This window comes from Lemur catta, chromosome 6 (genome assembly GCF_020740605.2).
Source record: "Lemur catta isolate mLemCat1 chromosome 6, mLemCat1.pri, whole genome shotgun sequence".
Lineage (NCBI taxonomy): Eukaryota > Metazoa > Chordata > Mammalia > Primates > Lemuridae > Lemur > Lemur catta.
This window is the reverse complement of record NC_059133.1, coordinates 38744079-38766265: the sequence shown is the minus strand read 5'-3', so window position 1 is coordinate 38766265 and position 22187 is coordinate 38744079. Positions and strand designations below refer to the sequence as shown.

Sequence of the window (22187 nt, the reverse complement as noted above, 5' to 3'; positions counted from 1 at the left end):
TTTCCAGTGTGAAAGAAGGGATTAACTCCAGTTTTGTTTGACTCAAAAAGCCCAGGCTCTTAACATAAGTATATATCAACCTCCCTCCCCAATCCCCAATGAGAGATCTTACAACCCTTAAAGTCACTCACAGCTCTAACTTAAAAGACCAGTGGATTTGCTCCTCCATCAAGAAGGTCTTAGCAAACATCATGCAGAATAAGTAAATTACAAACACTGAAACAAATGTCCTCACTTTGAACCTCTCCCATCTAAATTCTAAGAAAGTGCCTACACACTCCTCAGATTACTACATTGTTTACTTTCCAAACACTTGTTTTCATCTGGGCACTCCAATTTCTAAAACAATATGTAAAATTTGGTAAGATTAAATGCTTTTCTCCCCCTATTTCCTAGATTTCCAACAATTATTCTCGGAAGAGTGGGTGCAGTTCTCCCTCTGCTTGTCACAGTGATTAATTAGGTCTAATTTCATGCTGTCTCCTCCGCTGTCCTTTTCTTTTCCCCAATGACTCATAACTCTTCTACAAAGTCCAAACAAATGGCCACGGTATCTAGTTTTTATTTTTGGAAGTTTTCTCCAGCCAAAATTCATAGAACCTCTTCACAGACAGCAGTTTAGAAATTCCTGGCTAGGATTCCTGCCCTTAATAGCCACACTTGATATGGCTAGATGGCCCGTTGACTGATATCATGGGTGGCATCATGCCAGCTCAAAAGTTGTCAAGCTATTTGAATCGAGAATCGGCACTAGGCAGTGATAAATACAGATGGGCAGCCTGCAAAACAACTCTGAGGGGCCATATCTTCTTCAGGAAGTACCTTTGTGCCAGCACTAAAGCTTTAACACCACGTGTCTTTTGCTACACTTGACATCTGTGGACACTTAGAGTGTGTGACAAAAGGAGGAAGAGAATGAGAGTGGAAAGGAAGACAAGAGCTGATAGGTGTGGCTAGCAAACCAGAGAGAGATGGATTCCAACGGGGGCCCGGAAGTCCATTAGGAACTCTGCCTCACTGACTATTCTGCATGTAATGTGAGCACTGACAGGTGCCTCATTCAAGGAGCTTAGCACAATTGAAGGGAAAGGTCGGGGATGGGCAAACCATGTCTGCAGACTAACAAGGAAGTCATTTCACATCTTAAAAAGTCATCCTGCTGAGTTACCTTTGGAACCTATATACAAATTGAAGAAAACCCTCTGTTCTACCCATATCAGAGACCCCCCAAAAGGGGATTCATTAGTCAATATGGCACAGAGCCACCAGGTGAAACCTTAGCGGGGGAAACAGCCCCTTTCCAAGACACAGGCACAAAGAAATGAGTTTAAACATGTCATAAACTCAGATCACTGGCCTCCCAAGGGGGTGAGAAAACACGGCTGTTCAGACAGTTCCAGACACCCAGACAAGCTTGACATAGCTTTAATAAATTCATCAGTGCGATGAAGATGTCTAGTAGTCTAAATATGTGTGTGCGCATGGGAGGACTTCAGATTCGGGATCTGGGGGACTGAAACTCTGCCCTGTGGCTAATTTAAGGCTCAAGAAGGTTAACAACTGGTCTGGTATCATTTTACAGATAATCCTCAATTTCCTCATTGGTAAGCTAAGAATAAAATTAAAATATACCTCACAGTGTTGTTATTAGGCTCAAATGAGGTGACTTGTACAGAGCACTATTAAATGGTAAAGTCCATACAAATGTATCATTGGGTCTTTTTGGAGTAGCTCACTCCTCTGTAAAAATGAGTTACAACACTAATGCCCATCATTGGTAATTTTTAAAAATCATATATAAAACTTACTTTATAAGTCATGACTCTAGTATTGGTACTACAATTATTTTTAAATTGATAATGTTTTTCAAAGTCATCATCTTGGGCTACCATGTCTTCAGACTAACAAGGGAGTCATTTCACTTTTTATAAAGTCACCCTGTTTAGTTACCTTTGAACCTATATACAAATTGAAGAAAAAAATCAGACTCAGAAATCACTGCTCAATTTGTGACCCCAAATAGTCACCTTATTTACCTGACATACTTTATATGAGTTTTGGCTCAGATATAAAATCAAGCTTATCCTCAAAGGAAGATATTTATGTTACCCTTCATAGTTGCAATTTCATATAACCTTACTATTTGGACCTCCTTGTGGTTCTTTAGGCTAGGCAGAGTAGGTAGAACCAAGCCTGGCTTATAAAGAAGCTGAGGGCAAGAGAGACAGAGCTCTGATGCAAACCCTGATTTTTCTATTTCCAAAAAGTTTTCTTATCCTGGGCAGAAATTTTCCCCTATTTCTTGGGTTGTTCATCTATTCCATGAAGTTCTTAAATCATTAAGTCAGTCCCAAAGCATAGTTGCAAAAAAACGCTTTGGACTATGGTAACACCATTGGTATATGAATATAGTTTCCCAGAGGAGCCATTTTGAAATTTCTGAAATTTTCATAAGTGCAAGTTCTGATACACTCATTTAAAAGTCAGTCTGTTAGAGTTTTTATTTTAAAACAACCTTATGTATTATCTATTTCTAAATCTCTCATTTTCAGAAGAAACCAAGGCTCACAAGGTTTAAGGCATTCTACATATTCATCAACATTTGGGTGAATTGTTGATCACCCAGCAAGTCAGCATCAAATCATGAAGAAACATACAGTGAACCCAGAATGGCTTTTTAGAAAACAAAAGCAATAGGGTGGTTAAAAAAAATGCTGCCCATATGTATATGGCATTATCAGTGTAAGGTTATTTTCAAATTCTGGACATATTTTCCAATCTTGAACATTCACTCCATATTGATTCTATTTTTTCTTGACATGCCAAAGCAACTCAGTGGTACTTCTTTAGAGAAAACCCTTATTCTTGTTCTCCATCCAGACTACAAAGGGTTCCTTTCTGCCTGTTCCACTAGCACTTGGTTTATGACTCTTTTAACAGTGGCACATCACTTTCTAGTTGTTTATTTGTATCAATCTCCAGTTTGCACACTATGAGCTCCTTGAAGGAGCTCCTGTTTCCTAGCACCTAGCATGGTACCTGGGACATAATAAAGTATGTTGAATAAAGGTTTGATAAATGAATATATGTATGCAGAAAAGTTAAACTATGAGACAGTACAAACAAAACAGAATTTATGACATGTAAACACATATCCAACTCAATCAAATGTTTATCTATTCATTATCTTCACTTTATCTCTTAGAAAAGTGTCAGGCATTTTGATCCTGACTATATTGAACAGCATGCAGTCAAAGCCTCCTCAGAAGGACCTGAGTTGAGGACACTGCATGCAGATTATTGTTAATAGAATTATTTTTAGTCCTTCTATTTAGTTGAATGCATTCCTTTGTGGGGAATTTAAAGTGCTTCATTCACATGTCTGCTTAATCGGCACAATCCCGTGAGCAGTGTAGGGACAGGATTATCACTGTATTTCATGAATGAGGAAGCTAGAGAAGCTTGACTCATTCAAGGCCATTCAGGTAGCTTTTAGGAGAGAGAAGATTGGAAATGCTTTTCTTACTCTTGGTGTTGTGTGGAAGTGCCACTAATTTTAGCATCAGAATAATCACAGCTCGACTGCTACAGAGAGACCCAAGCATTCACAAACATGAAGGTCAATTCAAAGCTGCCACAGTGAAGAGTGTACTGGGTCAGACCCTTTCTACCTCCTGACATGTTGGGCATGGATCTCAGTTCCTGTGAATTCCTTCCTTAGACCTGGCTACATAATTTTCAGGGCCCAGTGCAAAGTAAAACTGCAGGCTCCTTGTTCAAAAATTATTAAGAATTTCAGGAAGGATTCTGCAGAGCATTAAATCAAGCATGGGACGTTTCTGAGGTCGCTCACTCCTGAAAGTGGTTTTGTCTTTGGTGTTGTCAACATCCAGATCCTCAAGTTTTACTTAACTATTACCCGTAATATCCTCTATCTTCTCTACTTGCTTTAAGTAACATGATTCAGTGTACCCTCTATGCTGGCATTTGGGTGAAATTACTAAAGTAAAAGTCTGCTGAGGTCATTACCTTGTTTAAAATCTTTCAGTGAGACCAGGCATAGTGGCTCATGCCTGTAATCCTCGCACTCTGGGAGGCTGAGGCAGGAGGATAGCTTGAGGTCAGGAGTTTGAGGTTGCGGTGAGCTTGGCCAACACCACGGCACTCTAGCCCAAACGACAGAATGAGATTCTTTCTCAAAAGAAAAAAAATTTTTTTTTCAATGATTCTTTCTCATCTCCTGGGTAAAGTAAGACTTCTTAGGCTTCTCTTCTAGTTATTTATTGCTGTATAACTAACCACACTAAAACTCAGTGACTTAAAACCACCACTATGGATTTGCTCATAATTGCTCATAATTGTTCATAATTCTCATAATTGCTCATAAGTTTGGCAGTTGAAGATGGGATCAGCCAGGTCAGGTTGTCCCTGCTCCCTGGGATATTTGGTGGGCTCACATAAATGTTTTATGGTCAGGGGACTGGTCAGTTAGGCCCCAGATGGCAGTTGACCAGGGCTTTGAGCTGGGGTGTCTTGGTTGCCTCCACATGGACTCTCCGGTAGGCTGGGTGGGGTCTGCTCAGAAGGCAGCTGGATTTCAAGAGAGTAAAAGTGAAAGCTGGAAATGTTTCTTGAGGCTCCAGCTTATAAATTGCACAATGTTACCTCCACCACATTCTATTTGTCAAAACAAGTCACAAGGCCAGCCCAGACTGGAGATGTTGGAGACATTGATTTTACCTCCTGATGGAAGGAACAGAAACATTACCTTGCAAAGGGGTGACTGCAGGGCTGTGAAGAATTCGTTACTAAGGTATTTGTAATACCTTCGTAACCCCCTGCTATGTGTCCTTCATGACATACACTTGCTGACCCACTCCTTCCCTGTTTCGCATTCCTCTCAAAATACAACATTCTAGCCTTGATGATGATGATGATGATGATGATACCAGATACAGTCATTGAGCACTTTCTTCATGTCAGGCACTGCAGCAGATGTGAATGTATTATTGTACTTTATCCTTCAAATTCCCTATACTGGAGGTAAATGAGTATTTTATCCCCATTTTATTTTTTATCCCCATTTTAGAGATGAGGAAATTGAGACATTCAGGAGCTTAACAAGGTCTCACAATAAGGAAAAACTTGAATTGGAATTCAAACTCAGGTATGCTTGATTCCAGTGTCCTTTAACTTTTCACGATGCCACACAGCCATACCAAAGTGTTTGCCTGCCTTAGTGCAAACGAGCCTTTGTGACTTTCACATGCTGTTCCCTTTGCCTGAAAAAGCCTCCCTCTGTCTCTTTTTCTCTTCGTCCTTTTTCCTTTCACTTCCTTCTCCACACAATGGAAAAGCACAGAAACAACTTTTCATGAAAATTTTTCTGATTCCCCCAGGCAAAGTTGCTTATTTTTTTCTTCTTGAGCATTGATTTTTTGAGTGTAGGAATCTTGTCTTAATTTTCTTTGCAACTCTTAGGCCTAGTACAGTGCTTGGCTTAACGTCATTATTTAAGGAATGATTATTGAATGGAATTTTTAAAAGCATGCTAACTTTGATAATTAAGATTATATTCAATCATGTTGATAATTTTCACTGAAATAAGCAATTGAAGTAGGCAAAATAGCCAAAACAATTGTCCATGTAGAGTATCAGAAAATCTTTTGCACATGCCAGTTGCATTAGGCCATTCATTTATTCAATTATTCAGGCTTTTATAGGACATTGTGTACTTTGACAAGGCATTCATGCATTCAGTCACTCATTAAGAAAATTAACAGATGTAAAAATCAACCAGTCTTATGTTTAAATGACACTGGGTTCTCTGTTTAGCTTTGTTTTGTTTTTGAAATCAATATAATTTACACTATAGATTAGCTAACGTAACACCCATTCCTAACACTGTTCTTTCTTCATTACCTTCATCATCATGGCTCTAAATACTCAATACTTACTTTCTCAGCCTCCCTTACACATGTGGGTAGTCATATGGCAAGTTCTGGTCAATGACACATAATTTGAAGTATGCTAGTGCAGTTTTTGTGAAAATTTTGTTTTCCTCTTCAAATAAAAAATAGACATATCTGGCTTCACACTTGTCTCCCTTTCTCCCTGCTGTGAGCACAGACATAATGCCTGGAGCAGTAGCTAACATCCTATAGCTATGAAAAAGAAGCAGCATGCTGAGCATGGCAAAGTGTTAAGACAGAGAGAACCTAAATCCCCCATGATACAGCTGAGCTGCTGCATAAGCCTTCAGACTATCTACGTACAGATTTTGTGCCAAGTGAAAAAAAAAGAGAGAGAGAGAACCGTATTTTTTAAACCATGGATTGGTCAAATTTTCTCTTCCTTGTAGCCAAATGCATTCTAATGTAACACACACACAGTTTGACACCACAGTGTGGAAATCACCTAAAAGGGTGTGCATGTGAGGAACTATTTTAGACAACAGTATTACAACATGAGTCTACAAGGGAGGGGATATTTGTTTTTGTTTTAGTCACTGTAGTATCTCTAGAACTTAGAGCAACCATTGGCACATAGTAGGCATTCAATAAATATTTGCTGGCAGAATGAACAATGTCAGTGTATGAAGACCTGACTCCTGAATTGTGTGTCCTAAATTCACTTCTGAAAGATGCATTTTTAGCTGTACATTTTAGTGGCTCTCTGAAACCCAATGGCCACTAAAAGTATCTTGCAGCAAAAGTTTCATGCAGCCTCAGAAATCAAAGAAGTGAATCCCAGGAGCCTTCTAAATTTGGTGAAATCCTATGCTCACTTTGTTATAGTATCACAAAGGCCCATTTAAGAGGATACCAGCAAAATGACCTGAATTCTCAGCTATAAATGGAGAGCCATGTTACATTGTACCTGGGTTCAGCAGCTGCATGACTCTATGTGCCTGAATCCCTCATGCTATTTCTCAGGCAGGATGTGATCTGATAAGGAGGTTGCCCTAAGCACCAAAATGTAGTCATAAAATTTGCAGGTTATTGTCTCCTCTCTGCATTTGTCCTCAGAGAAATGACAGAGGTTCATGAGGCAGAGAAGAGTAACTTGTTGAACTCTGGGCTTTATGTATGTACTCAGAGGTATTTTACTATCTTTCACATCCAGCATCTTTCAATAGACCAGAAGCATTAAATGACATTTGGATGAATTCCATACTTAAATAATTCAACATGACTCACCATTCCTCCATCTGTCTTTAATAAAGAGATTTTTTTCAAAGGAAAATTCTTCCTCCTATTGATCCACTCTAACAAAAGACATCTTGCTTTTAGCACTCAATATGCCTTTGAGAAAATACTTGTGTGCACAATTAATTAAAAGCTGTTGGTGTGAGGAAAACAATGCTAATGTTAATCCAAATAACTAGGAAAAAAGTTCACTATCTTGTCAAAAATTATTGTTATCCTCCAAAAACATATTATCAGAATTACTATTATTCTTCCTCCTTTTCAGAAAATTTTAATGAAAGAGTCATCCTAAGTCTTTAAAACTAGTCCTTTGCTAATCCTCATAACTACTTTTACTCTATAGAAAACAATACCAACTACGTGATTCAAAGTGGATTTTTGTGGTAAATAGTCCTGCCTACAATGACCAAGGAAGAGAAAATTACACTCTCAAGAACAGTCTAAACTAGTCCAACAATTTGCCTGAGGAAAGCCTGATGTCATAGCCTATTCTCACTTTGTTTTTAAAAATAAAAAACATACATGGTAGTATGAGTTCAGTTTCCACAAACATGCTATATGTTGGCCAAAAGACACGAAGTTCCTAGTTTTTTCATAAAAATTGGTACAATATTAGAAAGGCATTTTGGTTTGTTTCTCCATTTTCCTTTGGAGCTCACTAGCTTGAATAAGTGCAATAATAAACTTTCACATTTCTCTAAATTGTGCCAGGATGTTAGTTATGAGAAACATACTTGGAAGCTCTTTGTGTCATTTTGTCTTTCCTTTTGCTTTCCACTCAGGATTTTCCCCACCTTGTGCACAGATCCATTTACCTAACTTTGGAGAATTTGTGCTGGGTTTGCTTCTGCAAAAAATAATTGGATTATTCTGTTGATTTTTGACCCCTGTTCTAACCTCAACCATCACCCCTTGTCTAGCCCAGGGGAGATCTGAGCTTTGTTTTTAAGGGAGGGAGCAGGGAAGAGTCAACTGACAGGTCAGAAACAGGCAGTAATGAAACACCAGGATCAGGTGACAGCAGCTTCAGCTCCTTTCACAGGACACTGAGCAAGAATGAAGACTCAAGGGCACCTTTCGAGACAAGCAAAGATGAAGATCGTATCAAGGGCTTGGCTATGCGGAAGCTCCCATCAGCCACTGTTGCTTTGCAGAAACATTTCCAGCTGTGCAACTGGCCTGGTTTATGGAAGGACAGAACGATTTACCATAGATGCGCTACAAACTATTTGATAACCTTGAGGGACTTGAGACATAATCTATGAAGCAATGAAAAGTGTGAATGTTTTGCAGATTATCTCCCAACCTTGACTTCCAGAAGTATCCCTTTTACAAGTCTGTGGTTTATGCTCCTTTGGACATGGAGGCTGGCTCACTATTTTGGGAACTGACAACAGTAACAGTCAGCTTGGCTACATTCATGCTCTTGAGTGTATATAAGCAGCCACAAAATTTGGCTTCTTAATGTGAAATGACACCTGATATGGAACTGTCCCCTAAGGAGGTGTCAAACACAAAAATTTAAGGGAGACTAGGAAGCATGAGTCCAGCTGAGCACGTACGCTAAGCAAAGACTTATTAAATATTTATTTATATGTAGTAAAAGGAACTGATAAAAGTAAACTCTGTAATGAATATAAAATAGTCTCCCACATGCTTTATTGGAAGATTGGCATTTGGGGCTTGGTTGGGGGATAGAGAACTTTCTAGAGGCCATGTCAAAAAAATTTCAAAAAATATAGAAAGAATAACCAATATGTTTTAGTGTTGGTGAACAGCCAGACGCTGTGTTAAGTATTTTTCAAGCATCATCTCATAGGTTCATGATTGAATTCTTTGAGGAAAGTACTATCATGATCCTCATTTTACAGTAAAGGAAACTGAGGTTTAGAAAGGCCAGCTAACCAACGAATGCTTAACTTGGGTCTGTCTGTTTCTAGTGCCCCCAAATCTTAACTGACAGGCCTTGTTGAATATTCACTCATAATTTCAAATTCAAGCATTACACTAAATAAAACCAAGAAATAATAACCTGAAAGATATGAAGTCAGAACTATGTCATTAAATAGCCAGACTTGAGTTGCACATAGATTCAAAGAAATTTACATGTTTACCCCACAGAGCAATTAATTTCAGAATAGACGGTTTGTCAAAATGATAGCATTCTCCTCGAAATATTGATTTTTAAAAATACAGGCAATGTGCCCATCTCTCCTATTTTTGGTTTCTTTTTCATTTTTACCATTATACTCATGGGATCTAGTTTCTTTTGTCTATTCAGTGGTTTCTGAAAACCTAACACTGTTAGGTAAAGGTGCATGTGCTGTCAGGAATTTTCTCACTAAGAGTTACTTTAACTCACATGGTTAAATGGGTCAATATCTCCCTGGAAAAGCACTGAATGGGTTAGTGAAACTCACTTACGAAGCGCTAGTACTTGAGCAGCAGTGCTTGTTCTAACAGCGCTAATATTTATTTTCCCCACTAGAGGACAGTGCTTGAAAGAATAACAGTCCTTACCTCCGCGGTTAAGCAGTACCAAGGACTGGAACAATCACCCCATTGTTACTTTTCCTAACCCACGTGCATAGCACATAAAGATTTTATTTCTTTGGCAGAAAAAAAGAGAAATAAATATGTTTGCTCTAACATGAGGCAGAAATCAATGACAATGCTGTCTTAACTTGCTGAGCACAGAGAAAGAGAAATGCCAGTAAAATTTAATATTCAACATTTCCAAAGAATAGATGAAAGAAGACATCCTTATAAATGTAGGTGAAATCCTTATACTATAAACTCTTGGGATATTTGTTGAAGCCGTGACTAAATGCTTGCTCAGAAAAATAGTCTCTGTTGTTCTGGTTTGATCATCATTAGAATTTACGGTGGTGAATAAATCATTTCAATAAACATTTTGTTTTCCTTCTTAAGTATCATAGTCACACATGTGGTATGGTACAAAACATAAGTTCAAAAAATATACAATATTATGTGACGGTTAAGCTTTGCCCTTTGAAGAAGGGGATAAGTATTGGAGGGGGAGTGGTTAACAGTGTTTGAAAATAGATTTAAAGACTGCAGAACCCTCTTTTGGTTACCTGCTTGAATCTTCCAGCAAGAGCATCACTAATTAGATAGACTATCAGAGTGGAGGCATTGTTTCCTTAAACCATAATGAAAGCCCACAATGCCCAGGTCTTGACCTTTGCCTTAACAAGAATAACCGGGACCCTGAGGGATTAGTTGAGCATTCATACTTTTCAAAAGGGGCTGGTGGGAGCTTGGGGAGAAAAGGAATACAAGCGAGAGACTAAAGGAGCTTTTTCAAAGGGCACCACATTCAAAACTTCTCATTTTTTCTGGAGTCAGCCCAATCAGCAAGTAATTATTGAGTGCCTTCAGAGTCACAGATTTGGAAAATATTGGAGAGTGTAGCACAGGGCTGGGTACTGTAGGAGGTTACAAAAATTGTTAATCTTTTCCCTGCCCTGAAAGATAGATGAATACATTCAACGATGCAAATGGAAGATGAGGGATGCAGTGAAAGTAGAAAGAGGTCAGTGTGCAGATGGGGAAATGGCGAGTATTGCTCCCATTGCAATTCAGTGAAACAGGACCCCTTTCCACTAAAAGCTTAGGGTCTGATGGAGAAGATATGCACACATTCAATTAACCATCCACTGCCCTAACTGGAGGACAGTCCTGTGTGAGCATTGCATATTCACTCTCATTCATTTTCTGCCCTTGACTTGAGGAAACAGTCCTGGGAACCCTGACAGCAAGATTTCTAACAAAAATCACCATAGTCTGAAAGATCAAGGTTTTTGTCCAGCCCTCCCTTGCTCTGTGATCCTGCTTGGCCCTGCCCAGGACAACTAACCACTTTGTGCAACACAGTTTTCCTCGTCGCAGAATGAAATTACAGATTCCCCTCCATCACAGAATCTATATATGGATGGATAGAAAATAAGGGTAGAAACAACTCTGATGCCCCTCACAGAGCTCTTCCTTTATGGACCTATCATGATCTCATAGACTTTGTAAATTTCAAAGGATTAGGTTTTATTCAGCCTTCCTTTTGGATGTACAAAAATTTAGCCCCAGATAAGTGGAGACCTGTTATTCACATTCCAAAGGCTCTTCAACTTTAAAAGCCTTAAAGCAAAATTTTTTTAAGCAGGGACTGTTTTCTTTTTTCAATCGAAATAGCTACAATTGTAGCTAAAAGACCTGAAGGAGATTTTGGAAATCTTTTATGTGCTTCCCTCATGCCCCTCACCCCACGTATAGATAAGGAAATAGCAATCGGGATGTTTTCCTTGAGTTAACAGCAAATTTTTGAAAGAGCTTGTCCTAAAACCGTATCTCTGATTCTCAGCCCTGTAGGTTGGTCAACTGAGAACTATAAACAAAAGATTAGAATCAGATATAAAGTGACTTTAAAATCACCACATTATTCAATGAAATTTGCTTGTTGAAGACTTCTACATTGTATAAATATTCGGACATATATTTATAAGAAATATCAAAGTAGAAATATCAAAAGTAACAAAAAATGTGCTTACAAATACTATTATATACAGTCATCTGTCAACCAGGTTATTTCTAGTCTTATCAAAATCAATATGGCAGTAAAATGTCTCCTTGTCCTTCTAACCCCCTTATTAAAATGCATTAAATTTGTTTTTCTCATACATAGAAAGATAAGGTTCTTAATTACAGGAACTGCTTATCAGCAAAATGTAAAATAGCAGGAGAGTCATTTGATGGTTTAGCTAAGAAGAAAAAGAAATGGTGAGAAGGAAAAACTTCACAGTAAAAGAAACCTTAGGAAGTGAATATGAAATCTATATTCATAAAGGATTTCATTTTTTAAATTGAAAGGGTTCCTGGAAAGTATTCACATGTTTTAAAAGAAAGGCAATAATGAACAGTACGTATACAAGTAAGTATGTATGTATAATGCCATTTAAAATTAAAAGAATAAATTGTTGTCTACCTTTACTAGAAGTTTTACAAATAAAAAAGATCACCTCACCTCCTGGATGGTCCTGGCAGGATTGTGGGTGGCTGGGGCCAGCAGGGGTATGAGGGACAGGTGACCTCAGAGTCTCCTCCAGATGCCTGAGTTTGATTTCTGTATACCCCTGGCAGTAATTGGAGTTTTCAGGTATCTTAGGTTGTGAGAACTTCATTTCACAGGTACTTAATATAAATATCCTGCAAATAGAAAGCAGGGGATTATCTTCTCTCCAGAAAGCAGAAAAGTGGAGCAGTGGTTTTATCCACTTAGCCTGTGTTTGGAGTGTGGCTGTTAAATGGGCAGCCAGCTCTCTGCTGTCTTATTGTCTTGCCTGTCAATCAAAATGTTTGGGAAATGGATTCTCAACACTGGGTGGCAGTTAATAACCTTAGTCTTAAACAAAGACCACAAGGAGGCTGGATTCATTTGCATTTAATTTCTATGAATTTACATGTCATGGTCACAGGTTTTAATTTCCTTCACAAAATAAATTAGTGAAAGTCACTTATATATATTGATAAAAACCAAAGGTTTTCAGCCTTGTTCATCCGTCATCTGAAATATACATATAAATTGAGTATATTAAATGACAACTCCAAATTTAGAGGAACAGATAGACACTGGGTATTTGGAGGCTATTTCTTTTTCTTCTTCTTCTTCTTTTTTTTTGAGTAGGAAAGAGTATTTGAATATATTTGGGTGTTGGTAAAGGAAAATGAGTTTAAATTCACAAAGACTTATGGCTGGAAGCAGCAGTTTTTACAGAATACAATGTTCTATGTATACTGTCTGCCTATCAGCCCATTTACCTACCTACCTATCTACCTACCCATCTTTCTATTTACCAAGAGTAGTTCTCCAAAACCTCTCCAACTGTAGGACACTTTTCATAAAATCCCATCTGACAGTATAACATAAAAAAAAAGGTGTTCTCGCTCCATCTGGGATGCAGCCCATACCCAGGCTGGCTCTGCTGGGTCCCCACCTGTGGGCTAGAAGCAGAGATGCCTGTTTGGGAGAGGGGCAATAGTGGCTGAAGGAATGGCTGTGACCCCTGGCAGCTGCTCCTGGCAGTCTCGAGAGGAAATGCTTGCAAACCAGCCTGTGTAACAATAACCAAACAGGCTGCTTCAGCTTTTGCCAACACCAGAAATAAAGAATTCATTATGATTAATTAATAAAATATGCAATCCCCCTTTTTAAGCTGTACTGACTGGAAACACTGTAACCAAATTAGCAAACACTCTGAATAATAAATCCTATGTTAAACATTCCCCAAATCCTAGACCATAAATAAAAAGGAATACCTTCCAAGCCAGTAAGGGGGTAGACTAGTTTGGGAAGAATTCATTGTTAGCCATTTATAAAGAAGGTATTTTGATTTATATTCCATATTGCCCTGGAGAAAGTGCTTTACTTCCTTGCTTGCATTTTAATTTGCTTGCATTTTAATTTCCATCTGTAAAGAAACCTATTCTAGTTGTTGTTTAATATTTGTATAGCAGGCCAAGTGGTATTTAATCACGTATGTGAGTCAGTTGGTTGGGGACCCTAAGCTCTCAGAGGATGGGACTCACAGCTGCTTAACTTCAGTCCTCTGCCAATTGCTGTATGTTGTCAGAGGCCTAGGGATGGCCTTGGAACCAGAGCCCTTTCTGTTACTTCCTTTTCCTCCTCTTTTTCCCTCTGGTCTTCATTCAGACTTTTTAATAAGAGTAAACTACTTCCCTTGGTAAAAAGATTCCATCTGCAGAACTTTTCTGTTGAGCATCTGTCAGAAAGGACCAAAAACTCCATAAAATGCAGAGGATGTTTGGCTGTAGCCAAAATAATTCTAAGAGACTTTGAAGTTATAGGGGCCCTACTAGTTGTACTCCACTGGCAAAGTGTTGCTCTTTAAAAAAATAAAATATTGAACTCTAAAAATAGCTCATAAGATCATTCAAATAAAGCCCAGCTGATCAGAATTTACAGCCCTAGTGACATTTCATAGTGAATGTAAGAAACAGAAGAGATAGGTAGGTAGGTGGGTAGATGAGAGTTATGATTCTCTATGACAATGAAACAGCCAGGTTGGATGTCTTCTTAAGCATGGGCTGCGAAGCCTTTGCAGATTACATTCGATTCCTAGGTGCCTTCCAGATCAGGAAGGACAATGTCACCCAAGATCTATTATTGGGTGCTTGAAGTATACAAGACAGTGGGTCAGGTTTGGGTTATCATGAACAGAGCACGTCTCCTTTCCTTGAGTGTTTATAGGTTAGTGCTACAGACACAGAGATAATAAGGACTGATAATGTACAGGCAGATAGTGCTCAGGGTCTAAGGGGGAACAGAGAAGGGAGACCTAACACAGTCTCGGAGGAGACATTGAGATGAGCTGGGCTAGGGGAGGTATGCGAGAAAGTGGCAAGAAGTAAGGAGGGAGAGAGAATTAGGCACCAGATTTTGAAGGGCCTTGGGCACCAAATTAATTTTTCTGATCTTGATCTGCTTTTGCATTTCTCAGACTTTGATATCCTGGTGTGGCCATGTCCCCAAACCACAGGATAAACAAGAAAAGTCTTCCTGGAGCATTGCTTTTGCTAAGTGGAAAATAATTTAAAATATTTGTTACTAAAGAAGTAGAGTGCAAAATCTGCATACATTTGTAAGATAAATCGTGACATTCCTAAGATATTTTGTGCTGTGATGGGTAACTTTAGGTTGTATTTCCAGGCCTGCTCTCTCCTGGGCCATTAGGGGAAATCCTTGTGGAAACGTTCGCAAAGCTGATTGTCACCGGGGGCTATTAAGGGTTTTAAGCAGACCAATGAGAGAAGCCAATTTGCAGTTTAGAAAGACCTCAGGCTGCAAGGCAGATATGAGAGTGGAAATGAGAAGAGCTGCTAGGAGCCTACTGCAGTTACAGACGTGAGAAATATACTGGCTCTAACTAGGGTGGCAGCATCAGCGATTTAAAAAGGTGATTTGCAAGGTCTTAGGATGATAGCATCAATGGGATAGTTGTTGATTCATTCATTTAATAAACTTGTATTGAGTGGCTATCATCTTCCAGGCATTGTGCTAGGTTCACAGCAAGGAGTAGCACAGGGAGGAGCCCTGCCTTCTTGGGGTTTATATGCTAGGGGAAAGAGACAGACAAAACCAAATAAATAAGAAATTAGCTCAATTACATAAATCAGCAATAAATGCTCCAAAGGACATGAACTAGGCGATATGATATTTCCTTGGGGAGCAGATAAGTTGGTTAGGAATGGGATTTGGTGAGTGAATAGAGAATGAGGCATACATGATGAGTGCATGACAGTTTCCTATATTGAGATCCGGAACATAAGAAGAAAGGAATATGTGAGAGGGAATGATGTTGATTTCAGTCTGGGAAATCCAGGAGAATATGCCCATAAGGCGATTGCTTTGGAATCTCTACTGAAAATATAAAGAGATGATAGATACAAAAAGCATACATGCTCAAGAACATACATGCACACATACACACACACAGATGCCACATGGAGTCACTCCACACAGAGATAGAAAAGTGCTGAAACTAAAGATCAGAATAGCAGCAATACCAAATGAGGGTGAGGTCCTGGAGACCTCTGGAGCAGGTGTGGGGATCTAGATGAATGACAGTGCATTCTTGATTAACTAAGGATCATCCTTATTTATGTAAAAATGGCATGTTTCCTCACATTCAACAGATAGAGTCGATGGTTTGATTCGGTACATGTGCTACTCTGCTTTTCTCAGTGGAAATAACTGTGTGTGTGCATGGGGAGCTCGGTGGAGCAGCTGATGCCCTTCCTTGGAGTGTGCTCCAGACATTACTTCCTCACTGTCCACCTGAACTTCAAAGGGCACCTGCACAATCCCCAGAGAGACCCCAAGCTATAATGAGGCCCATGCCCAGCAGCTCAGGGAAGCCATTAAGATAATAAGGGAATCTGGTGTTCTTTCTTGCAAGTTCCCTAGAGCCCCAATTAGGGAATTTAAAACCCCAAATTTCAAGGATGTGTTGACATTGAAGAACCCATTTTTTTTTCCTCCCCAGACAATGTGAGACAATAAAACCCCAGTGCAAAAGAGGAGGAAGTCCAGGGAACACTTTCTGGGAAGAAATGGAGGAATGGTACATAAACAACATTTTTTTTTTTCACACTCTGACAGTCCTTCCACTACAGCTGAATGTCTTCCTTCAACTGCTGTTGCTTAATAATGTTAGCATTTACATTGACCTTTTAGTTGGTCCTTTGGCCGGAGACAGTTTTCTGTGAGGCAGATTTATCTAGATCTGCCCATTGGTCTATACTAAAACCTTTCATAATTATAAAAGCCACAGACCTCACTTGTGGAGTCTTCCAACATCAATATTGAAAAACACCCCACCTTCAAGAAAAAAAAAAATATGCCCAAATGAAAGGCCACTTTGAGTAAATGAAAGTTTCTTTTCTTATGTGCAGCTTTAAATAGGTCTTTTCATGGGTTATCCTATTACACTAAATGGAAATGAGTGATTCTTTCCTGGTCATATGTTCCTGGGTTATATGTTAGGAGTGGGCTTAGAAACCACAGTGTCCTGGCCAAAGCCAGAAAGACAGACATCTTATAAGGATGTGGATTTGTTAATTGGTTACTCAGGGAACAGAACTAGGCAACTGGATGTTAAAAGAAGAGACCAAAACATGGTATAGATGGCATAGGCTTATCCAAAAGCCATATTCCAGAATTGACCATGGATATGTGATTGTCTTTGTTTTTCTGTATTTTTTCTCATAAGCTCAGTGTCAGGAGATTCCTGGCACATTCCCCAACCCTGAGACTGTTTCTATACTTGTCTAGGCTGCAGTGCCACAGACACCAAAAACCCCCTAATTTACTAAGTCTAGACATGAGGGGATATCCAGTGACCAAATATGTGTGCCCATTTGTAGTTTTTTCAAAGAAAAAAAAATCAGCTGGATTCTATGAATATAATTCTATAATCATACCTTTCCAAACCAGAGAACTAGCTGAAACCCAGGCATCTAGTTATTGAGGGCTACCATATGGCAGTCCCACATTAGGGGGGCACATTAAAAACAGTTTTAATTTGATATTCAAAACAAACCACAAGATAGGTAGAATTTCCAGTTTAAAAATATAAGGAAATTGAAATTAAGAAAAAATGGCATTTGTCTAACATTGACAGGAAGAATATTCCAACTTGGGGTCCTTTAATTCTAAAGACCTTTAATTGTGTGTGTGTGTGTGTGTGTGTGTGTGTGTGTTTTCTTATTAAATCTCTCCATATTCTTAGAGAAACAAGAAAAAGAAGACAATAAATAAATTCAGAGAAGAACACAGCTGGGAGCTGTGCTGGCAGAGCAATCTGGCTGTGTCAGGAGCAGAGGTGCCTACGGCTTTGGTCTTGATGAATCCATCTCTGCTTAGGTTCTGGTTCTCAATCTTGCAAGCTCAAAATTTTAAACTTGTCTAAATTCCACAGTCAATTCAACTAGAGCATATCTTTCTCTTTCTCTCAAACATCATAAAGATGTGTACAAAACCAGGGTAATGTTTAAATTTATAAAATGAGAAATATAACACCTAAGCCGAATGGGCTATCATGTTAATCTGATCAGCACATTTTCTTCCCATCCTCACATAAAGATAAACTTCATGAGATACCAAATTATGATCAGAATAAGATTTTATATATTATTTAAAAACATATACTGCATCAGACTCCAACAGCCATCCACACGATTGGGAATCAATTACCAAGCTGACTAACCAAGACCTGAGTTAGTCTTAAATACTGAGATCTAAATTGCCAATGTTTGCTTCTCACGCTCCATTTTCCAATGACTCTTTGGCTAAATAATCCCTCTTTAATTTACTATATTAGCACAATTAATTAGGCTATCAACAATCCTTGAGGCCAGGAACTTCTTTTGATTTTTTTTTAGGTTTCTTGCAATACATTTACTTTTAGCCATTACATGTGCACAGCTCAATCTTCAGAAAATAGCCATTAACTTTATCCAAATCTAGTCCCCCACCCCCACTTAGGGGAGAAAAGAACCATTTGAGGACATTAGCTATACCTGGGACAACAAAAAATCCAGTTTTTATTGAATTGACATGATGAATTAGACAATAAACAAAAACTAAAATAATAGTGATTCTACATGTAAATGATACAGTTTATTTGGCACAACTGTCCCTTAATCTGATGTCTCATTGAGAAAAATTTAAAGCAGCTCATTTGTAGCATAAAACTATCATTCTGGAGAAAATTTTTCTCATGAGTAATTATACAAAATTTAAATAAAAATGCTGCCACCAAGTAAATTTGTTAAATTGTGCTCTTATTGTATCAGGGCCTCAATTTAATTGTCATCTGTCTGTAAATACCCAGAGAAGAATTTGCCATCACTTTAAGAAGATAATGACTGGCAGTTTTCCAGATATAATTACTCAAAGACAGAACGGCATTGTGTAGACTGCAAACACTTGCACAAAGGATATGGTTTATGTATGAGGTAAAGTAAGGACGTGAAAGAGGAAATACTACTTTTAAACCCATTTTACAAATATCAGGAAAAGATTGGGAAAAGACAGTGCCGTTGAGTTAATGAAGGTTACATTCCAACACATAATTACGATCTCATTTACAGAAAAAAGCATCCTTTAGTTGCAGAAACCCACCAAATTTCAATCAGGCTTATGTTATAAACATTGGCGAGTAAAGATGGATGAGAGATAATTACTTATAGCAGATCACTACTTTTCTAGTGATGAAATAAGGATGTTAATTGAACCAAAATATGCCTGTTTTTCAGTTCTGATGAAATGGAAGGACAATTTAGAGTGAATAGAATGGTGACTCAGAGAACTGAACTTATAGGTGGAAAAGCCACTGGAAGCTACAAGCCAGGAACAGGAAGAAGTCCCTTTCCCAAAACAATCCTGACTTTATTCTCTGCCAGGGAAATTCCTCCATAAAATTTCTCTATGATGGCAATATTTCTATTAATATTTAAAATCAAAATACCATTGGGTATGAAAGAACATTAAGCTGCTGGCAATTACTTGCTTCTTAGTAGAAAATAATTTTAACAAAATTTATTTGACAAAAGTTTATTTATGTACCAGGCCTGGTAATAGCCATTGAGGATACAATATGGTACTAATATAGACATGAATCCTGTTTCATGGATCTTAGATTCTAGTTGGGGAGACACCCATTAATCAATCCCTAAATGAGTGTTTAATTATACAATGAAATTAAGACCTGGGCAGAAAAGAAAGTTGGGCCTAAAAAAGCATATGACTTCATCTAGGCTGGGGGCTCAGGGAAGTTCAAAGAGAAAGCAATAGTTGAGCTGACTGCTGAAGGATGAACAGAGGACAACTAGGTGAAGAGAAGGTGGAAGGTCATTCTAAGCAAAATAACAGTATGCTCAATATCCATAAAATGGAATATTATTTAGCCATAAAAAGGAATGAAGTACTGAGAAATGCTACAATGAGGATAAGCCTTGAAAACATTATGCTAAGTGAAAGAAGTCAGATACAAAAGGCTACATATTATGATTCCATTTTTTTCTTCTTTTTTTTTTTTTCTTTGAGACAGGGCCTTGCTCTGTTGCTTAGGCTGGAGTACAGTGGCATGATCATAGCTCACTACAGCCTGGAACTCCTAGGCTTAAGGCATCCTTCTGCCTCAGCCTCCTGAGCAGCTAGGACCACAGGCATGCACCACCATGTCCAGCTATTAATAATTTTTTTTTTATTTTTTGTAGACATATGATCTCACTATGTTGCCCAGGCTGCTCTCAAACTCCTGGCCTCAAACAGTCCTCCCACTTCAGCCTCCCAAAGCATTGGTTGAGATTACAAGTGTGAGCCACCACACCCGGCTGTATGATTCTATTTATATGAAGCATACATAATCGGCAAATCCATAGAGACAGAAATCAGATTAGTGGTTGCCAGGGACTGGGGATAGAAGAGAATGAGGAGTGACCATTTAATAGGTCTGGATTTCCCTTTGGGAAGATGAAAATGTTTTGGAATTCAATGGTGGGGATGATTATACAACATTGTGAATGTGCTAAAATGCCATTGAGTTGTTCACTTTAAAATGGTTAAAATGGTAAATTATAGGTCATGTGTATTGTATCACAATTTAAAAAACAAAGCCATATGTTCAAAGGCCCTCCTGGCAGGAATAAGCATGGCTGCTCCCAGGAACTAAAAGATGGCAGTGTGGGGGATGGCAGAGACAACAGGCAGAGACAACAGGCAGAGACATTAGGCTGGTACGAGAGCATGCAGGGGCTTGGGGGCCGTGCTAGGATTTGGCCTTCATCTTAAGAGGAACAGGAGCCACTAAAAGTTAAATAAGAGAGAGAGAGAGAGAGTGTGTGTGTAACGGGGAGCATTACCAGATATATGTATATATAAAAGATATCTATATATCTAATTGAGTTTTATAGCTTGAAAGGAAGGTGTAGTAGAAGATGAAATGGAGGAAGGGAAACATGTACAAGGCAAACATTACCTTGTTTCCAGTTTCTGTAGGGCTAATTCTGTCTCATGCTCCTGGATAGACCTGTATGGAGGTCTTGAGATTAGCAAAACACATGAGGATATTTCAGAGTGAGGGAGAGCAGAAACTGCTGCTTGAATGTGTTATGATAAATTCTTTTAGCATGGAAACACAGAAGAGTGGATTAGCAGGCACTCAATGGGTTTTTAAGATGAGGGGCCTGGCTGTTGCTCAAGATAAAGGTTTGTTCTTCTTCAGGGTGAGACAGAGAAGAGCGGCCTTCAGGTGCAGGTGGAATCATCAGTGATGGCGATACTATGATTTTGGTTTTCCATAGGGAAGTCTCCTGAGCATGAACTAGAACTTCCGGACTTCAGATCATTTGTGGAATCCTGTAGATTGGCCACAGGGACCTGGTTCCACTGCATCTCTCAGTACCACCAGCGTGTGCCGCATTGGGGTAGAAACGAGGCTATGCCTCTGGAGAAGGAGTAGATACACTAACTGACGTTAGAAACTAGAGGGCTGCTAAACACACAGATACAGCACCGTGAATTCATTCATTCATTCATTCATTCATTCCATCCTTTCTTACGCAGCAAGTGTCTACTGAGTATTACCCATTGTTGGGCACTATGTTATACGTAAGTCCAAAAGGCTCATAATTAAAATCAGATCATCTTTTATGAAAATTAGAAACTACATTATAATTTATAGATAAGATACATGAATAAAAGTTCCTATTTAGATCATAAGGACAGAACCTAAGAACTTTTATTTACTTTCTGACTGAATATCTATGCTACAAGAATTATTTTCCCAATGGACATAGGTTTTGGATAGACATATTTTTAGAAAACTAAAATAACTTTTTGCCCTGGTGTCATATTTCTACCAATTGCTATTTTTTGCCTCTGTGATAATTTTTTTTATAATATCAGAAAGTATCTCAGGTAAAAAATTCAAAAATGAGTAAAAAAGACAAAAACTTCTTTTTGTTTTTGTTCATGTGAACTTGTGTCATCACATTTCATTATAAGATGTAAGATTTTGAGAACCATCTGACAGTGGAAAAATAAACATAATCATTGAAATCCCATGAAGCATTTTTTTTTTGTGAAAATAATTTTCAGAAAGGAGAGTTACCCAGGTTCCCATAGCAATAAAGTAGAACTGCATAAAATCCTCTAATATCTAGGCTGTTATTGTCTAGCACTGTAACTAAATTATAGCTTTCTCTTGTATCAGTGAGCAGATGGGTAGGGGCTACCTCCTTTCTGCAGAGTTTGAAGCTTGATCAAAAGATCAAGATTGAAAGGTTCCTGTTGACTCAAAAGAGTCATAAAGGCAAAACTGAAAAGCTGGGGTAGGAATGAAGGAACACCTACTATTCATTAAGTTTAAAAATCTAAAATAA

General features: G+C 38.5%; 1 long non-coding RNA gene across 1 annotated transcript in view; it reads right to left on the bottom strand.

Moving 5' to 3' along the window:
• Positions 1 to 22187, bottom strand: part of LOC123639501 — a 43636-nt gene that overhangs the window by 20498 nt on the left and 951 nt on the right. Inside the window, exon 2 of the long non-coding RNA XR_006735743.1 lies at positions 12247 to 12428. This is a non-coding gene — a long non-coding RNA (uncharacterized LOC123639501). The remainder of the gene's footprint in view (positions 1 to 12246; positions 12429 to 22187) is intronic.